The 16,863-nt window shown below is 45.9% G+C and overlaps 1 protein-coding gene across 1 annotated transcript in view; it reads right to left on the reverse strand.

Annotated features, from left to right (window-relative positions):
• Positions 1-12,194, reverse strand: part of LOC124552679 (carbonic anhydrase 2-like) — a 208,128-nt gene extending 195,934 nt beyond the window's left edge. The window contains exon 1 of the mRNA XM_047127001.1: positions 12,086-12,194. The gene's annotated coding sequence lies outside the window, so the exon portion shown is untranslated. The remainder of the gene's footprint in view (positions 1-12,085) is intronic.
• Between the last annotated feature and the right edge of the window lie 4,669 nt (positions 12,195-16,863).

Raw genomic sequence — 16,863 nt, forward strand, 5'->3', positions numbered from 1 at the left:
GGTACAGATGAAAGGGACGAGCAGAGAGGACAATGAAACAAGCAAATAATCCCAATAAACACAGGCCCGGAAACCAGTGGTTTCCCTGATACCACGTTTGTACAAATGCAGTCACACCAATGTTACGAAACAGAGCAAGCTGGAACTTCCGAACCGCTTTCATTCCATTCCTGATAATAGGAGTTGTTTTTACTAATTTTTGACATTTTACTCTAGTATCTAGAAAGTATTTGTGTAACATATAATCGATTTTGTCAAAATGGCTCAAAAATGGTTCAAATGGCTCTGAGCACTATGGGATTTAACATCAGTCCCCTAGAACTTAGAACTACTTAAACCTAACCAACCTAGGGACATCACACACATCCATGACCGAGGCAGGATTCGAACCTCCGACCGTAGCGGTCGCGTGGTGCCAAACTGGAGCGCCTAGGACCGCTCGGCCACACCGGGCGGCTTCTGCCAAAACTTTAATCAGACTGTGTCTTACTTAAATTCGTTATTAAGAGTTTCTTGATCAATGTTCTGATTTCATTAGGTGTCGTTAATTTTACTGAAAACCGTGTTAGTTAAAAGTTATTAGTACATGAAAACTTTACTACGATACGAGATACAGAACTCTGAGCTTGTCGGTCGAGTTAATTACGTTCACACCGACAGCCATACTATGCAGTAACTCACTCTGACTTCCCTGAAACTAATTAACGTAAGAGATAACTCTAATGAAAGTTCGAATACATCCAAAATTACTTTTGCCATTTGTAGCATTACGCCCGCTAGATTCCAGCTCTTACCAATATACTTGGGTTACTCTATTTTTTCTAAATCAGATGACATCTTTCACTAAGTGATAGCCATTAATTAACAACTTGCATAAATTCACAGCGATGGTTACAAATCTAAAAATGGCGCCTGTATTCATCAATGAGTTATTCCTAACACGTTTTTAAATCTAAATAGCAAAATCTAAGGTAGCCGTTTTTCGGACCAATATGTAGTTTCTGCAGTCACAATATATTCATACGCCAGTATTTATAAGATCAAACCCACACCAAAATCGTCAGCGCCCCATCGACTAGCTTGCATGCAACACCCATGTACCAAAATCCGAATCTTAGTACTCACAGTGTTAACATCATATAGCTCCTCTGTTGTAGTTGCAGCAGCAAATTACTCAGTTGCGTACGCACGTAAGAAACTGGATACGAAATTCCAGGGAGGTCTGTCTGTCCTTAGGTCTGTCTGTCCTTAGGTTAGTTAGGTTTAAGTAGTTCTAAGTTCTAGGGGACTGATGACCTCAGCTGTTAAGTCCCATAGTGCTCAGAGCCATTTGAACCATTTGTGTACAACGTGTGCAAGTTCCGGCAGCACACGACTCTTCGGCCCAGATTACCTTCGCCCAATAGCTCATACATGAAGCCTGCGTTACTGATGATGCTATCATGAACATCCACAGCATGCATGTTTGGGCTCACGAGAACCCACTTGCTACCACAGAGAGAAGCCACTTCTGCGAAGATCTTCCATTATCGTTTGGGATGGTGTCGTTGGAGATCCGTTGCTATGACCACATTTCCTATCTGGTCGACTTGCTGGTCGTATGGACCTTCATTTCCTGGAAACTCAAGCTAATCAACTCTTTGCATGTTGTTCCTTATTGTGAAAGGATGCGTATGTGATACGTGCATGATGGCGCACCAACACACTTTCATTTAGTTGTTCGGGAATACCTAGCACGAATGTATGACAACAAGCGTATCGGTCACGGCTCGCCAATACCATGGTCTCCCAAGATCTCCGGCTTGAACCCGCTGGATTTTTTATGTGGGCACATTTAAAAGCTTTGGTATTCTAGCCCTGTTGATAGTGTGGCAGAACTTCGTGAACGCACTGTCTATGCCTGTCAATATATTCGGAACGTGCCTGGCATATTTGAACGTGTACAAGCACCCATGAGGAGACGTCCTGGTCCCTGTCTTTATATGGACGGTGGCCGTGTGAACACTTGGGTGTTCGTCTTGGAGCGCACGCCCGCAGTCTGGATCCTCAGTGACTCTAAGATGTTCACGTACTGAGTCGTAATATGCCGCATCGAAGCCATTGGTTTCCGGACCTATGTATATTAGGATGACTTGCTTGTTTGATTGTACTGTGTCCTTCTGTTCTGTTTGTACCTGTAATAGTCAAACAGCCTGTATTCACAATCGCAGCGCACGTCAGATCAAGTCAACAGCATTTTCCGACAGAGTGGGTCATAAATATAAGCAATTTAAAGCTGCCTGAACAGAACATACCATTCCCATTTAAATAATTGCACCATCGACTTTGGGTCACACCCGTTATGATCATCAGCAGCAGCAGCGTCCACTTCACATACAGTTCCAGGGAAAAGTCCGCCTGCTTAGCTGGGTGGTAACGTGCTCGCCTCCCAGGCCCGGGTTCGATTCCCGACCGGGTTGGAGATTATCTCCGCTGGGGGACTGGGTGTTGTGTTGTCCTCATCATTATTTCATCACCATCACCGGCGTTCAAGTCGCCCATTGTGGCGACGAATGAAATGAGACTTGCTCTTGGCGTCCGAACCTCCTGGCCAACGACGCCATACGCTCATTTCCATTTTCCAGGGAAAAAGTCTGCTGCAGATTTCTTCACGCATTACACTGTTTAGCAATATAGCCTACATCCATGCTGCTTGTGGATGTCTGCTAATGCACCTCATATTAGTTTGTGGTCTCGTTATCGTCTTAGCTCTGAGTATAGATAGAAGTCTGTTTGCAGCAGAAAAATTAGATCCGCATCCGCTTTCACGTCTTCAAGTCGTTCGCGGATGTTAAAAATTTGCAAACGACTTTTAAGAAATTCGGTAAGCCGCAGCTCTGACAGTAGGATTGCTACTGGTCTAAATTTGCGTCTGCTGAAGTCGGACATCGTAATTTATATCCTACTCATTAATAACGTAGATACCGCCGCCGAAGAATACACTTTTTAAACTTAAAACACGGTGTTACAACTTTCTGTCATCGTGCTAAATTTCATGCTGAACATTTCCGCTATATTGCGAAGTCAAATGAACTCATATATTGCACACTGTAGTTCATTTATCAAAAGTTCGTAAAACGACGTTAATGTTGAACTGAGTACAGCACTGAACATTTGAAAGTTTTTTGAAGAGGAAGGCTGTGGTTGACAAATTCATTGATTTCATACCAAACATTATTCGTGATAGGTCAGAGCACTGTACTCCTCTGATAGTTCAGTCCAGTGCCTGTAGCAAGTTCAGTACCGTTCTCTGCAAGACATAACAGTCGCTATTTATGGGGTGAAGACACCCAAGAGTGTTTACAATATTACTGTCAGTTATAGTGACAACACCACAGGCTGCCAAGAGACAGGATGGTTATGTATATACACTACTGGCCATTAAAATTGCTACACCACGAAGATGACGTGCTACACATGCGAAGTTTAACCGACAGGAAGAAGATGCTCTGATATGCAAATGACTAGCTTTTCAGAGCATTCACACAAGGTTGGCGCCGGTGGCAACACCTACAATGTGCTGACATGAGGAAAGTTTCCAAACGATTTCTCATAGACAAACAGCAGTTGACCGGCGTTGCCTGGTGAAACGTTGTTGTGATGCCTCGTGTAAGGAGGAGAAATGCGTACCATCACGTTTCCGACTTTGATAAAGGTCGGATCATAGCCTATCGCGATTGCGGTCTATCGTATCGCGATATTGCTGGTTTATCGTATCGCGACATTGCTGCTGGCGTTGGTCGAGATCCAATGACTGTTAGCAGAATATGGAATCGGTGCTGGATCCCAACGGCCTCGTATCACTAGCAGTCGAGATGACGCATCTTATCCGCATGGCTGTAACGGATCGTGCAGCCACGTCTCGATCCCTAACAGATGGGGACGTTTGCGCGACGACAACCATCTGCACGAACAGTTCGACGACGTTTGCAGCAGCATGGACTATCAGCTCGGAGACCGTGGCCGCGGTTACCCTTGACTCTGCATCACAGAGAAGAGCGCCTGCGATGGTGTACTCAACGACGAACCTGGGTGTACGAATGGCAAAATGCCATTTTTTCGGATGAATCCAGGTTGTGGTTACAGCATCATGATGGTCGCATCCGTGTTTGGCAATATCGCGGTGAACGCACATTGGAAGCGTGTATTCGTCATCGCCATACTTGCATATCACTCGGCGTGATGGTATGGGGTGCCACGTCTCGGTCACCTCTTGTTCGCATTGACGGCACTTTCAACAGTCGAAGTTACATTTCAGATGTGTTACGACCTGTGGCTCTACCCTTCAATCGATCCCTGCGAAACCCTGCATTTCAGCAGGATAATGCACGACCGCATGTCGCAGGTTCTTTACGGGGATTTCTGTTTACAGAAAATGTTCGACTGCTGCACTGGCCAGCACATTCTCCAGATGTCTCACCAATTGAAAACGTTAGGTCAATGGTGGCCGGGCAACTGGCTCGTCACAATTCGCCAGTCACTACTCTTGATGAACTGTGGTATCGTGTTGAAGCTGCATGGGCAGCTGTACCTGTACACGTCATCCAAGCTCTGTTTGACTCAATGCCCAGGCGTATCAAGGTTGTTACTACGGCCAGAGGTGGATGTTCTGGGTACTGATTTCTCAGGATCTGCCCACCCAAATCGCGTTGAAAATGTTATCACAGTTTTAGCATAATATATTTGTCCAATGAAAACCCGTTACGGAGCCACCACCAGCTTGCGCAGTGTCTTGTTGACAACCTGGGTCCGTGGCTTCGTGGTGTGTGCGCGACACTCTAACCCTACCATCAGCTCGTACCAACTGCAGTCGGTACTCGTCTGACTCCATCACGGTTTTCTAGCGTCCTGCGGCCCGACCGATGCGGTCACGGGCCCAGGAGAGGCACTGCAGGCGCCCGCTCTGCTGCCGTAGTCCATTAACGCCAGATTTCTCCACACGTTCGTCGTTCGTCCCACACTGATTTCTGCAGCTATTTCCCTTCAGTGTTGCTTCTCTGTTAGCACTGACAACTGTACGCCGCTGCTGTCGTTACAGTGAAGGCCGCCGACCACTGCGCTCTCCGTGCCGAGAGGTAATGCCTGGACTCTGATATGCTCGGAACACTTCTGACACGGTAGATCTCGAAATATTGAATTCCCTAATAATTTCCGAAATGCAACGTCCTGTGTGTCTAGTTCGAACTACTGTTGCGCGTTCAATGTCTGTTAATTGCTGTCGTGCGGACATAATCAAGTTGGAAACCTTTCCAAATGAATCACCTGAGTACAAATGACGGCTCAGCTCGACCAATGCACTGGCGTTTGTATACCTCGTGTGCTCGGCATTACCGCCATCTGCATACATACATATCGCTGTCTCATGGCTATTGTCACATCAGTGTAAGGAACTACACCAGTAAAACCACTATGTGTACTAGCATTCAGCTAGAATATCCCGACAATCCGCAAAGTAGTTATTAGTGCGGATATCTGGAGAATCTGCGTCATTGCAGATAACGTTCAATAACTAATGCAATACTTTTTTTCTGAGTAAAGGTTGGTTTTGTTCATGATTCCGGAACACCATGGTATTCCTACTCTTCTGGCTACAAAACCCTGCTTTTGATTGGGCTGTCTTATGCCACCTTCCTGGGAAGACCTACTTGTTCGCACGATACCACTCTAATGGTTCACGTCGCAGCCAACGTCTTACTGCGTCAGTAAGCTCCCCATCATACCGCGGAGTGCATCATTTATTGGGCCAAAAAGAAGTCGGAAGGCGCGAGATCCTGGCTGTAGGGTGGATGAGGAAGAAGAGTCCAGTGAAGTTTTGTGAGCTCCTCTCGCGCCTGCAGACTTGGGTGACGCCTCGCCTTGTCATGAAGAAGGAGAAATTCACCGTGTTCGTCGCCTCAAAAATCAAATGAAGTTATTTCTTTAGCTTCCTGAGCGTAGCAGAATACATTTCAGAGTTGATCGTTCCTCCATGAGGGAGGATATCGAACAAAGTAACGCCTTCAGAGTCCCAGAAGGCCATCGCCAGGACTTTCTGCTGAGAGTGCGGCTTTGAAATTTTTCTTCCGTGTAGATTTCCGATTTGTTTCCGGTGACTTGATATTTCATTGCCTGTTACGGTGTTCGACAAAAATTGCCACGGTCAGCCTCTTAACGCCCAAGCAATTCCGCACTGATGGTCCTTCGTAGCCCATTATGGTCTTCTGTTAGGCGCAAGGAAGCCAGCGAGAACACACCTTTGAGTGCCCCAACTGGAGGACGAGTGTGCCAGCACGACCGACAGGGACGTCCGGTTGAGCAGCGAGGTGTTTGGTTGTAGTCCGTCGATCACCTCAAATGAGAGTGTCCGCACGTTCCAACAATGCAGGAGTCACAGCTGGATGTGGCCGGCCAGCACGCGAGAGATGGGACAGGTTTGTGCAACCTTGTTGCAATGATGACACACGCCTCGTCCGACGAATCGCCGTGTTTTTGTTCACAGCCTATGAATATCTGACATGCTCTGGTAAATAAATGTCGTGTGACCAGGACCTCCCGTCGGGTAGAACGTCCGTCGGGTGCAAGTCTTTCGATTTGATGCTTGATTAGGACAATACAACGCCCAGTCCCTGAGCCGAGAAAATCGAGGAATCGAACCGGGCCCTTAGGATTGACATTCTGTCGCGTTGACCACTCAGCTACCGGGAGCGGACACATGTTATGGTCGACCGCCAATAGAAACGAGAAACGCAATGACAGCTCTCTCCTTTACAGAGGTATGAATCTGGGGGCTGAAGCAGGAATATTCTATTACCACCCTATAGAAACGCGCATTTTTCGAACCTAAATTGGCAGAAAGAAAAATGCATTGCATTACTCTTATTGCACCGCCCCCCCCCCTTTCATTGCGGCCACAATTACGATTTCTTAAGCCGTGTGCGTGGTTTCAAGTCCCTTCTATTAATTCTTCAAATACATGTCTTCCATTGTTCGAAGTGGCTGTCATAGCTCGTAGTGAGCAATCCAGGTAAACACTTTCCAGTAAGAATTAACAGGAAGAACGACTGTTTACACTAAGTAAAACGAGGAAGAACGCGTTGTCTAGCGAGCGCTACAGGTAAACTCGTCGTGGCGATCTCGTAATTACTCATTCGCCAAGCTTATCACCTCACCAGGGACGCCGGGCCGCACCGTTGACCACACTCTGCCTCGTTAGTCCATCCGCGGTTGTCACTCTGTACTCTGGTCAGGGTCGGCGCCAGGCTCTCAACCAGCGCGTTTGTTTTTTATTTATTTACTTTTTTTTACAATTTTATGGGACTGAACTGCTCAGGTTATCAGTCCCTAAGCTTACACACTACTTATCCTAAATTATCCTATGGACACACACACACACACCACACACACACACACACACACACACACACACACACACACACACACACACACCCGAGGGAGGACTCGAACCTCCGCCCGCACAGTCCATGACTGTAGCGCCCCAGACCGCTCGGCTAATCCCGCGTGGCCCAGCGCGGTTACCTCGGGATTTCTGCAAGAATGAACACTGTGGTTTCGCTCTGGATAGGAATCCTATCTAATCATCAACGATTACGATGCTGTAATCATAGCGTCCACGTTAAGCGCAATACAGTGTGTGGTGGCATATTTCACTGGAGGACGGTGCGCGTGGAAAAATTAGTCAGTGCTCATCTGTATGCTCGAGCGAGGTGTCGGACGCACTGGTTAAGAATAGCTGGGCTCAAATCCGAGAACAACGATGTTTAAATCTTAGTCCCGCTATGCTCATTTAGATGTAACGTAGTGTAGCAGTTCCTATCTGTTCCTAAGTAATCAACTAATTAGGATGAGACGTGGAATGCCGTGACTTACAGGATGACGCAAAAGTCCGTTAACATTTGAAAATTCAATATTTAACGGAATAAAGTAGGTAGAAAAGTAAAAACTGACAGACGCTTCAAATGATATAGTGTTTTACTGAAACCGAAAGAAGTGCAGAAAATGACCAACAAGGATTCTCAGCAAAGATGGTGTTCTTTATAACAAGTGCTCAACATGTCGTCCGTCATTCGTCAACAATACCTGCCGTCGATGTACAATGTTGTGAACAGCACTGTACAGCTTATCAGTAGGTACGGTGAGAAATTGCTGTCGGGTGTTGTCTTTTAGCATTCCCAATGACGGATACTTGTGATTCCCGGTAGCCCCACAACTAATCCACGCGGATTGAGTTTTGGGACCCGAGATGCCAATAATGACGGAAGCGGAGTTTCAGGACGCGCTTCTCACTAAACGATGTGCGCAAAAGATCTTTCACACGTGCAGCAATATAGGGTGGAGCGCCTTCCTGCATGAAAGTCAGATATTCCAGCAGGTGTGAATCAGCCAGGTCGGAGACTGTGCGAGTCTACACCTCGCGCCATATCACGCTGACTGTTTGAAAAGCAGCACCCCGCATTTTCTCGAAGAAAAAGGGTCCGATCACGATTCATGCGGTAAATCCACACCTCACAGTCACTTTCTCGTCATGCAGTAGGATTTCCACCACAGTTTCTATCATTTTCGGTAGCCAAAATTCTACAGCAGTGGTTGTCCACAGATCTTTGGAGAGCGAAATAGGATTGTCGGTCCACAACACGACAGCCAATCGTAATCTTCCCCCATTTTTTCCAGTGGCCACACCACAAATACTCTCCACGTCACAAAATCGGTGGCTGACAGTTCGTGACGCTGGATTTTGTAGGGATAGCACTGGAGGGTACGACTTAGTGCTGTCCAGACTATAGTGCTTGGAATGCCAGTGCGACGAGCGCCTTCACGAGCGCCGACTTCACCGTGCGGAGACCAACCCGCCGAGGTCTCCATTACTTCCTCAACTGTCCGAGCAACATTAGCCCACTACGGGCCCGATCGTCTAAATAGCCCATGGCCTTAAACCTTGTGATCATTGTGCTTCATAGCGAAACTTGTCACAAGACGTTTACCGTTCGAATATTTTTCTTATGGTGCTACGTTTGTAAAGCTGCAGTAGCGGATTCTGGATTCTGAAAACAAAGTTTCGTTAACAGCGCCTCTTGTGATAAAGTCAACCTAACGCCGTACCTGGCGCCTCTTGACTCCCTCTCTCACCGCAGTTCATTTTATACAAGTTTCTCATGCGGCGTCACTGACATGTCGCCGTTCAGCGCCATCTATTAACCAGTTTTTGTACATTTTTTTAGTTTAAATAAACCCCATGTCATTTCATTCAGGTGTGTCAATTTTTACCGCTCTACTTACACTATTCCGTGAATGAATGCAGTTTCGAATCTTAACGCACTTTGGGGCCATCCTGTATGACGGCACCGGACATGCTAATCTATAAAAATGTGAGTACACAGTAAATTATAAACACACACAAAAAAAATTTGCATCACCCCGGTTCCCAGAACTCCTGAAGATAGACGTTGACTATGAATATTGTATGACAGACACAGTCCCTTTGACTGTTCAGAGATGTCACTAAACCCGCTCAAAGATGTACACAACCATGCATGAGCAGCGCCTGTTAGACGGAGGGGGTCCGATAGCCGATCACTTCCAGTCATTCCACCAGGAAGGAGGTACACGGATCGTGTTGTCTGTAGTTCAACCATGCCTAGACGGTCAATACCGCTGTTCGATCGCGTTCGCATTGTAACTTTCTGCCAGGGAGGGCTCTCAAGTGTCCAGGCGTCTAGGAGTAAAGCAAAGCGATGTTGTTCGGACATGGAGGAGGTACAGAGAGACAGGAGCTGTCGATGACATGCCTCGCTCAGGCCGCCCAAGTGCTACTCCTGCAGTGGATGACTGCTACCTACGGATTATGGCTCGAAGGAATCCTGACAACAACGCCACCATGTTGAATAATGCTTTTCGTACAGCCGCAGGACGTCGTGTTACTATTCAAACTGTGCGCAATAGGCTGCATGACGGTAACTTCACTCCCAACGTTCATCGCAAGGTCTATCTTTGCAACCACGACACCACACAGTGCGGCACTGATGGGCCCAAAAACACGCCGAATGGAGCGCTCAGGATTGGCATCACGTTCTCTTCACCGATGAGTGTCGCATATGCCTTCAGCCAGACAATCGTCGGAGACGTGTTTGGAGGAACCCAATCAGGCTGAACGCCTTAACACACACTGTCCAGTGACTGCAGCAAGGTGGAGGTTCATGTTGTTTTGGGGTGGCATTGTGTGGGGACGACGTACGCCGCTGACGGCCATGGAAGGCGCCGTAACGGCTGTACGATACGTGAATGCCATCCTCCACCGGTAGTGCAACCATATCGGCAGCATATTGGCGAGGCATTCGTCTTCATGGACGACAATTTGCGCCCCCATCGTGCATATCTTGTGAATGACTTCCTTCATAGTAACGACATCGCTCGACTAGAGTGGCCAGCATGTTCTCCAGACATGAACCCTATCGAACAGGCCTGCGTTGGATTGAAAAGGGCTGTTTATGGAGGACGTGACCCACCAACCACTCTGAGGCATCTACGCCGAATAGCCGTTGAGGAATGGCACTGCCTGGACCGACAGTGCCTTGATCAACTTGTGGATACAATGCCACGACGAATACAGGCATGCATCAATGCAAGAGGACGTGCTACTGGGTATTAGAGGTACCGGCGTGTACAGCAATCTGGACCACCACCTCTGAAGGTCTCGCTGCATGGTGGTACAACGTGCAATGTGTGGTTTCCATGAGCAATAAAAAGGGCGGAAATGATGTTTATGTTGATCTATATTCCAATTTTCTGTACAGATTTCGGAACTCCCGGAACCGAGGTGATGCAAAACTTTTTTCATGTGTGTACATATTTTTAATTTTAATTACTACTTGCCTGAAAAAATGGGAGTATTAACGGAAAATTACACATATTAAATTACTGTGAATGCTCAAATTATCAAGCAGTTAGAAAATAAGAATGAAAAGATGTCATGTTTATTAAAACTTATCATTCAGTATTTGTTAATTAACACTTCAATTTGTTAATAAACACGGAATTTAAATGAAAGTACAAAAGATTCTTATTGCAACATTTGAACTGGTGACTTCATTATTACAAGACTAGTACACTACACTTTTCATTCAACATTCATAAAAACATTACTAATACTTCAGTCTGCAAAACTGATACTTCATTTTGTTTACAAAACAGTTTTCATATACCGATTTCATACCGTGGTTAAAAACTCTGGCCGACCGCTGTGACCGAGCGGTTCTAGGCGCTACAGTCCGGAACCGCGCGACCGCTACGGTCGCAGGTTCGAATCCTGCCTCGGGCATGGATGTCTGTGATGTCCTTAGGTTAGTTAGGTTTAAGTAGTTCTAAGTCTAGGGGACTGGTGACCTCAGATGTTAAGTTCCATAGTGCTTAGAACCATTTGAACTGTTTATAAAAAGTCTACATTGTGCAGTGAAACAAACAGAAATTTAAATGTCACATCTCTAAGACAAGCAGACTCCAAACCATATTCTCTTCTTCTGAGAAGGCTGCTTACGTATAAAAAGTAATTTCCCAGTTATTAACGCATCAGCCAACTATCTGTGACTACGTCAATTAGTCTTAAGTCTTTGTGCTTGGCAATGCTCCTAAATATTATAATCTTCAAACATAAATTTTTTCGAGGGTTTTTTTGTAATATTGCATCGTACTGCTTTAGTAAACTGATGTCTGGACGCTGAGATGGGAGAAAACAGAGCAGTCTTTACTGTCCTCTAGTTAGTGGCGAGCGCGTTACGTTGTGTAGTAAAACAGCGAGTGAGCGAAAAACGTTGTTCCTTTATCGCCAGCTAACGACTGGTTTATCTGTATACCTGAACGTTTTCTGTCCCTTACGCAGTTTGCACGCTTGTCCGATATGAGGGCATGTCCCAACAAACAGTGTAGTGAAATGTGTATCCAGTGCTTCAACTACCGAAAACATTTCAGTTTTATGTGACCAGGATATAGAATATCGCTCAGTGCGTGGAAGAGACAGTCTTGTCTCAGGCGAGGAAAGTGTAACTGATGTACTTACATAGCGCGTCGTTAGCAGGAGCGCAGCCAATCCGCTCAGCGCCGTTCAGTTGTCCGGGGGACGACTGCGCAGCGACTGGCGAAACAAAAGACGGTGCGGCGCGTTCGAGTGGCGTGTGGTGTGTGCGAGCCAAGTTCCCACCCGACGGGGACGTGTGTAGTGGTGGCACGGCCGGCCCGGTAGAGGGAAAAAGGTGCGTTGACGCAACAAGCAGCGGCTGTCATCACGGACGAAACTCGCCGTGTAGTGCACTCAGTGTCGCGTTCCTTCCAGACTGCTCATTGTTCCAATATCAGCACACAGTCCCCGGTTTATGAAGAGTCCACTAATGAAAACTCTCTCTCTCTCTCTCTCTCTCTCTCTCTCTCAAGCCGGCCGCGGTGGTCTCGCCATTCTAGGCGCGCAGTCCGGAACCGCGCGACTGCTACGGTCGCAGGATCGAATCCTGCCTCGGGCATGGATGTGTGTGATGTCTTTAGGTTAGTTAGGTTTAAGTAGTTCTAAGTTCTAGGGGACTGATGACCACAGCTGTTAAGTCCCATAGTGCTCAGAGCCATTTGAACCATTTTGAATCTCTCTCTCAACTCAAGAGCATTTCTCTTCCAACTCTAGTTTCTGTAGCCGGCCGATGCGGCCGAGCGGTTCTAGGCGGTACAGTCTGGAACCGCGCGACCGCTACGGTCGCAGGTTCGAATCCTGCCTCTGGCATGGATGTGTGTGATGTCCTTAGGTTAATTAGGTTTAAGTAGTTCTAAATTCTAGGGGACTGATGATCTCAGAAGTTAAGTCCCATAGTGGTCAGTGCCATTTCAACCATTTTTTAGTTTCTATATGATACTGTCAAACAAAGCAAATAATCTGATTCTTTGGTAAAATACACTCAAATACCCAAAAGGGTGCTGCTTTGATTTTACCAGTTTTTTTAATTTAAAATGAGTGACTTCTGGCCTGTAGGCCATACAGCCTTCTATCAGAGTTTCGGAATTTTGCGGGGTAAGGTTATATTTGTATAAAATTTTCTTATTTATTTTTTAAATTAATATATTTTTTGGTGAAGGGGCATTGCGATTTTAGTTGGCAATTTTTAATGAGATCTGATTAACTGTTCTATGAAGTCAGTTTGCTGGTTTGCATACAGTTTCGAATCGAGAAAGTTTTCACTGGTATCTCTTACCGTTATTCCAAGGCATTGGCGATAAGGATTACGCCGACGAGTTACATCATGTACTTGAGGGTTTGGGTAATGCCGTATTTCTACTGAATCTCGTGGCACTGTTTTGTACGACAGTGGAATAAATGAGTATAGCATAACATATGTGTAAGGAATACTGAACCTGCGACTTATCTTAGAAGAAAGATTAAGGAAAGGCAAACCTACGTTTCTAGAATTTGTAGACTTAGAGAAAGCTTTCGACAATGTTGATTGGAATACTCTCTTTCAAATTCTGAAAGTGGCAGGGGTAAAATACAGGGAGCGAAAGGCTATTTACAACTTGTACAGAAACCAGATGGCAGTTATAAGAGTCGAGGGGCATGAAAGGGAAGCAGTGGTTGGGAAGGGAGTGAGACAGGGTTGTAGCCTATCGCCGATGTTATTAAATCTGTTTATTGAGCAAGCAGTAAAGGAAACAAAAGAAAAATTCGGAGTAGGTATTAAAATCCATGGAGAAGACTTAAAAACTTTGTGGTTCGCCGATGACATTGTAATTCTGTCTGAGACAGCAAAGGACTTGGAAGAGCAGTTGAATGGAATGGAAAGTGTCTTGAAAGGAGGATATAAGATGAACATCAACAAAAGCAAAACGAGGATAATGGAATGTAGTCGAGAATTAAGTCGGTTTTAGATTAGGAAATGAGACACTTAAAGTAGTAAAGGAGTTTTGCTATTTGGGGAGCAAAATAACTGATGATGGTCGAAGTAGAGAGGATATAAAATATAGACTGGCAATGGCACGGAAGGCGTTTCTGAAGAATTTGTTAACATCGAGTTTCTGAAGAATTTGTTAACATCGAGTATAAATTTAAGTGTCAGGAAATCGTTTCTGAAAGTATTTGTCTGGAGTGTAGCCATGTACGGAAGCGAAACGTGGACGATAAACAGTTTAGGCAAGAAGAGAATAGAAGCTTCCGAAATGTGGTGCTACAGAAGAATGCTGAAGATTAGATGGGTAGATTGAATAGAATTGGGGAGAAGAGGAGTTTGTGGCACAACTTGACTAGAAGAAGGGATCGGTTGGTAGGACATGTTCTGAGGCGTCAAGGGATCACCAATTTAGTATTGGAGGGCAGCGCGGAGGGTAAAAATCGTAGAGGGAGACCAAGAGATGAATACACTAAACAGATACAGAAGGATGTAGGCTGCAGTAGGTACTGGGAGATGAAGAACCTTGCGCAGGATAGAGTACCATGGAGAGCTGCATCAAACAAGTCTCTGGATTGAAGACCACAACAACAACATGTGCAAGGAGTGACTAAAAAGTGTCTGTTCGAAGGCCGTACAGCCCAGAATTGTTATGCCAATCAGGCAAAATCACCGTGAGCACTGAGGCAATTACCCCACTGACGCAACAGGTTTAAGATACCCGTGTGGTAAATCACCGTGTCCTGTCAGCACGTCCGTTGTCAGACGGGAATCATTGACCGTTCAAAAATGGTTCAAATGGCTCTCAGCACTATGGGACTTAACATCTGAGGTCATCATTCCCCTAGACTTAGAACTACTTAAACCTAACTAACCTAAGGACACCATACACATGCATGCCCGAGGCAGGATTCGAACTTGCGACCGTAGCAGCAGCGCGGTTCCGGACTGAAGCGCCTAGGACCGCTCGGCCACAGCGGCCGGCACTGACCCTTCAATGCCTCTTCCAAGGAACCGAAAACGTGACAATCGCACGGGGAGAGATGAGGACTACAGGCCGGGTGCCCCGTGTGTCTCCCACTTTATTTCGTGTTAACTTGTGCATTACGACATTTGCGATATGGGGTCGTGCGTTGTCATGAAGTAACAGGACATGGCGTACCATTCCAAAACGGTGGGTCTTGACAGACATGCTGCCCGGTACACATTTTTCATCCTCCGATGCGTGTCTATCTATTTACCCTTCGGCAGCCACGAAAAGAATATCAGCACATTACTCGTTTTTTGGACGCGTTTGTTAATAACGTCGCCACACTTCACATTTCAGCATTTACCGCACGCACATCGGGAAGACAGGAATGCCACACTAGCCCCTTGATTATATGTCGTCGCTTATACACCAACTTCGCAGTCGCGCTACGTTGCATATTCGCTGCACAACGCCTTCAAACGGAAACTTTTTGATTGCCTCCTTATATATATAAAAATCACTGTATGTATATACGAGGTATGTTTCTCATTATCTCCTAAACCACTGGACCGATTTGAACCAAATTTCACCTATTAACTACTAACGAGCAGTGTGGAGTTACGAATAATCCATATATATTAAGTGTGGTGACGGGGATGAAAGGGGTGGTATAAAATACCATAACTCAGGAACATCTGGAGAGAGTTCAACCAAATTTAGTATATGTAAATTACCTGTTTAAAAATACTGTGGGCATAATATATTCACATCACCCCTAGGGGTTGAAGTTGAAGTAACATGTAACAACTCAGAGTCCCCCAGAAAAATGTATACACACTTTACTTGTGTTTATTCTATATTCAATAACTGATCACATATGTTGTACAACCTTCAGTTTACCACCTGGTTACTTTCAATGTTCAAAATGTTCACCGTTGGCGGCTGATACACATAACAGAACGACGAGCGGTCGCTACAGTGGAGATCGCGGCACGTGTCGCTGTAATCTGCTGGCGAAGTTCCTCCAGCGTGCGTGGCTTACGTCGATACATGTTATCTCTCACAGTTCCCCACAAATGAAAGTCCATAGGTGTGGCGACCATGGAGGGAACTCAAGGGGCCCTCCTTGTCCAATCCAATCCCCCGGAAAATTCTCATCCAGAAAGCTCTTACGGCTAGGTGGTAGTGTGGTGGCGCCCAGCCCTCTTGGTAAAAGACCTCTTCATCAGCTCCATAAAGCGCACGTATGTCTGGCAAAATTGATGTGCATAACATTTCCAGGTACACTTCTCCAGTGACAGTAGCGTCAAAGAAAAATGGTCCTACTAAGCCCCTAGATGATAGTCCACACCACAAATGAACACCTGGTAGATTGGCCACCTTATAGACACATAAACATGCGGATTTCCCGGTGCCCAGTACACACCGCTATGCCGATTCACGGTTCCAGTAAGTTTAAATTGTGCCTCGTCACTCCACACTACCTTTGTCACAAATTGTTCGTCATCAGTTACCATTTGATGATACCATTGGCAAAATTGCATTCGGCGATCAGGATTGTCATCATTAATTGCGTGCAGTAATCGTGGAATGTAAACTTTCCACTTTTTAGCTTTCAGAATTCTTCGTACACTTGTACTGCTAACCCCCACTTCACGTGCACACTGCACAGCAGACTTCTGGGGAGAATTAACGAACGTTTGCAACACGAGAGCCGACGAAGCAGGACTTTTAGCTGTACGCTGTCTTCCTGATCCTCCTCCGTGAATACCACAAATCGTTCCATGTGCAGTTCAAATTTTTCAACGACACGTTTAATTATTAAGCGCGTTGGCGGTTCTGTTTCAGATTCCCACTGCACTTCAATGATATTATCAAACTTGAAAAACCGCTTCAAAATACATGTCCACTGCTCGAATGTCTCTCGTGCTCCAGCCACCTTTTTTT

The sequence above is a fragment of the Schistocerca americana genome, chromosome 10 (assembly GCF_021461395.2).
Source record: "Schistocerca americana isolate TAMUIC-IGC-003095 chromosome 10, iqSchAmer2.1, whole genome shotgun sequence".
Classification (NCBI taxonomy): Eukaryota; Metazoa; Arthropoda; class Insecta; order Orthoptera; family Acrididae; genus Schistocerca; species Schistocerca americana.